This window comes from Notothenia rossii (genome assembly GCF_949606895.1).
Source record: "Notothenia rossii genome assembly, chromosome: 7".
NCBI lineage: Eukaryota > Metazoa > Chordata > Actinopteri > Perciformes > Nototheniidae > Notothenia > Notothenia rossii.
In genome coordinates, this window is record NC_136905.1 from 43,225,266 (window position 1) to 43,230,134 (window position 4,869).

The window sequence follows — 4,869 nt, forward strand, 5'->3', positions numbered from 1 at the left end:
CTGCTCTTCCTCCAATCCCACGGATCTGGTCAGTTTGAAGAAAAGAAGAGGCTAGTCTAAAGAAAACATAGGCTTATATCCAAAACCCCAGGAGGAGCTATGCGGCTGCCCCCCCCCCCCCCCCCCCCCCGAGGGATCCTCCACTTAGAAAAGACAGCCAATCAGCGCGAGCCAGAGGCGACCCTTACATTCGAGATAACAAACCCCTCCTTGCAAGTTTCACATACTTTTGGCATTTTATAAAGATAGTTTTAAGATATAGTTTTTTATAGTTGGATTATACAAATAACACATGTGAGTTACCTTAACCTCAAACAATAATAACAAGAGGAAAACATCAGCTCTGATCTCAAGCAGTAAAAAGTACCGCACTCATTTAGCCTGCAGCTCTTCCAGACACTTGAGCTATTGTTCTTTAAGAATATTCCCTGCAGAATCTTTATTTCAAATAAAAGGTTTCACATTGCATATTTCCAGCTTCCTTTACACATACTGCTATTATTAATACAAAGTAATCAACCACACACATATATTCTCTATGAAGTGACCCTTGTTATAGGTCCGAATGTCCTGTCCCCTGAAAGTCATGAGTTTTGGTTGATTAACAGAAGTTTAATTGTTCTTGTGGCTTAATGGCTTCCCTGAACTTCCCTTCACCCCAAAGTCAGCTTACTAGGAATGAATACATTTTATTGATAAGCTCAAAAGGACGTTTATCTTGGTCACTGCTGGGTGACCCAAGTCTCAAGGCCTGCAGGATGTGTAGGAGATAAACATTAATTCTACAAGACTTTAACTACATTATCTGAACATGTATCTGGGACTTCCCCTGTTAATTGCAAGGACTATTGATAATTAACCGAGAGACCCTAGGGGCCTCTTCTTGGTATCTGCTAGGCAGAAGTCACTCAATGCAGAAATCACAAGTTTAACACACATTCTATATAAGGTGACATTAAAATGAATATACCAGATTGAACTTTCCTGCCATAACACATTACTTTAATACTTCAAATAACTCAAATAATACTTCAATCCCCCTTTTGGTCTCCCCCCCACGAGACCAACTCACATAAGACATTTGAAACACAACTACTGTCCTTCCTTGCCACTGTGTCTGCTCCCCAACAGCATACCTTTGTGAACAGAACACAACTTTCAATGTCAGTGAAGGAACTATCAGAGTGCGAACCTGAGTGCCAGAAAGCAGCATCCTTGCGTGTTGTTGAATCCTCAGGGCCCCCCCCCCCCTCAGCGGAAAACGCCAACAAGGGCAGCTGATAGGGAGGGGGAGATGCGGCCTTTCCATCAAAGGTTGAACTGATGAATCTGATCAGAGAGAAGTAGACTCCTCTGCTGCCTCGAGAAGTCCCCCAGCCCGCTGACGCCAGCTTCCGAGTCGTCTGCTGTCGGGATGTCCGCGAGGTCCTTCTCCTCCAGTCCGCTGATGACAGCTTCCAAGTCGTCTGCTGTAGGGATGTCCTCGTTGACGATAGCCAGGTCCGTCCTGATGTCCTCCATGGTCCTAGCCGGTGATTTCCTCGCCGCACACTGGCTCCAGTAGTACCAGATGTCCCCCTTTGCTCCTCGGCGGACTGCATGAGATGTCCTCTGGGTCACTCTGTAGAGGCCGGAGAATCTGGAGTTGAGCCACGTAGGCCTCTTGACCTTCAGCCAGACGAACTCCGCTGTGTCGGCCTCCTGCTCCTCGGGTCCCCCTTTTGGCGTCAGCAACCTGTGTGGAGAAATCTGATACCCACCCCTCAAGTCTACGCTCAGGGCTTCTGGGCCCTCAGGGGTTTGACCCACCACTGGTAGGCCGCTTCAGAATTCTAATACTTGGCCTGTGTCAACAAAATAAACCCCAACATCTTCAGTTGAACTAAATAACATATCTCAATAGCTCTGAATTTCTGACAAGCATCTGTGTTATTGGAAATGAAATCCTTGAGATCCTATTTAAAATCTAAATATAATATTAACTGCTAATGTCTCTGGTAATGGAACAAACTAATGTTATGGATTAAAAACAACTAAAATCATGATACTGACAAAGTGAATAATTTCCAGGCGAGACTGCTTCTACCTGTCACTGCTTGGATATTATCAAGCTGAAAAATGAATACAGAAATCCAACATACTGTCATCAAATGTCTTTCCATTATGAATTTAAATTAAATGTACATCCCAATAATGATCTAAACCAAAAAGTCTATGGCTTTTACTTCTTTACCAGGCTAGTTACAAGATGTTGTCTAAATTAAATTCTATCTCATTACATTACTATGTTTTAACTTAGCTGTAATATGTTCTTTCTACATTTCAAACCTCAGTTACTTTAATACCTGTTGAAATATTACAAAATTGTTTTCATTATCACCGTTCACCTTCTCATTCTCATCCTGGAATTACCTCTCTCAGTAGCCCCTTGGCCACTGATTCTGCATCTGTGTTACCTGTTATAACTCAATCAATATTAGAAACATGTCAACATTAATCAAACATTATCTTATCCCCAGATATGGAGCAGGTTAAATCTAAAACTGTCAATCAATGGTCAGATTGAACATCTGAGTTGGGGCGGCAGGTTTCTTCCAGTCCCTAAAGGAAAAAATCCCACACTCCCCCTTTTTACACACGTACACATGTGTAACAAACTGCTGTATGGGAAGAAAACCTTCAGGTAACCAGTGGTTATAAGAAAATACCAAACATCATTCACAAAAGTACATCCATCATTTTTCACAGTAAACACTCCAGGGAAAATAAGTATTCATTTCCAGCTGGCAGTCCTAAAAGAAACAGAATCTTTAGATTTTAGTTTGAGTTTTACATTTGCAAACCGCCAACTCCTGTGGGAATTAGAAACGGGTCACATGTGGTTAACCCCCTTTTGCAGAATTTTTAGGAAACCTATGTTTCCCTTGGAGCTCCAAAATAATATGTTAGTCCAAAGACATGCTCGGTTAGTTATTGTTTTAGAATCAAGCAGTTGCACTGATCACATGCAGAAATACATTCACACTCACTCTGTCAGGTTGTAAAGTCAAGTTTGGTCAGCCCCAGAGTCAGTCATTGATAGTGCTTTTCTCAAGTCACACTGTCAGTCAGGGTCAAAGGTCATTTGGTCTCAGTCTTTTTGGCCATGTGTCGTGCTCTGCAGAGACTTTGATATTCTACTAGCTGGAGTTGTACTAGTGATATCATTGTGTTGATGTCAACCAATGCAACAAAGTTTTTCTCGTGTTCGCAGCACCATTTTCTTCAGATGTTTAACAAACAAATGATCAATACACTTTATTAATATACCGCCCCTAGGAAACACAATACCTGACAAATGTTCATGCAAGGCATTCTTAAGTGAACCTGCAGAAAACGGCCTTTCTAATTAATATTCCAAATTAATCAATAATAATAATAATCCATTTTATCAATTTGTTTACCCTTAGAAGTGAACATACCTCATAATGTTACATCAGGATGTTAAACTAAGTTTTGGCCAAATCAATCATTATTACTGTTTCAGATCTAACTGGAGGTTGAACAAACAAAACCTTTTTTTTTTTTGTTTACATCATGTAAACCACTAACTTATTTTCCAATTTCAGCATCAGCCTTGTTACTCTAAAATTACATCCTAAATAGGAATATCAGGAATGGAACAAACATTTAATCTTCAGAAATGTTCTCAACAAATGGAGAGTAATGCCATCTCTCTATCTAGTGAATAGCCAACATATTTAAAAAATGTCAGATATACAAAAATAAGCCTAAATACTCTTTTACTATCAAAGTCTAAAGCTAGACCTAAACTGAACAGTTTTGGTAATGGACAATTTAATCTAGAAACAAAACAAAACTGGACTTGTGTTCTTATGTGTTCTTCAAAATACATTAGTAAATACCTTGTGAAGTATTCACAATATAACTAATCCTCTCTAGGATATGAAATCCATTCATCTTTAACCAGATACTATTTCCCTATTTATTTTTAGTTCACGATAATAATGGTATAACGTCCACACGTTTACCCATAGCTAGTCACTATGTCAAGATCTATCATGTGTGACATAATAATCAGATGTCTTGTTTGCCAAACAAGGATATTAAACCTTAACCCTTTCAGCATTCCAGACCATCATTAAACAATCAGCCTCCCTTCCTAAACACTAAGCATATCGTTCTACACCACCTTCTGATAAACTCTTGCACAGTTATGCTGTAAAATCATTGCATGATTTCTTCAGAGTCTGAACACACTGAGACCAGCCTGTCTCAAGATCTTGTTATATTGAGAACAGTCAATGATTCATTGTCCTCTTCAGCTGTAGTCAGTGGCAGGGCCCCCAAAAAGCTAGAACCGGCCCTGGTCAGTGGGCTCCAAGGAAACTCTCTCTGGCATTGGGATGTCCTGAGGGGGAAGGGACCTCTGGATCAATGTGATATAATCAGCAGACACACGTTGTCCTCTGTACCGCAGAAATCCGCAAAAACTGCAGTACCTCTTCACACCACGGTTGCCTTGACAACGAGGCACAAGCAAACTGTCAAAACCTCCTTTGAGATGTGTTCTTTGCACAATTCTTCTGTTTCTGTAATGAGCAACTTTTCACCAACACACCGATTCAGAGTACAACCCAAAGGTGGCGCATAACTATCCAATGCTGCTGTAATCACAGCAAATCAGCTACTGAGAAAAACTCAATGTAAATCTCTCCCCCAGCGGGTTACAAAATAAAACAGCTGAGTGTCTATATGGTCAGGAATGCTGAAACATGTGAATGTTAAACCCATTAATGGTAACAGTCTTCCTATTCTTCATTACTTCAGTTCTCAGTTAACAGGCAAAACAAAAAACTTTTCTTAACC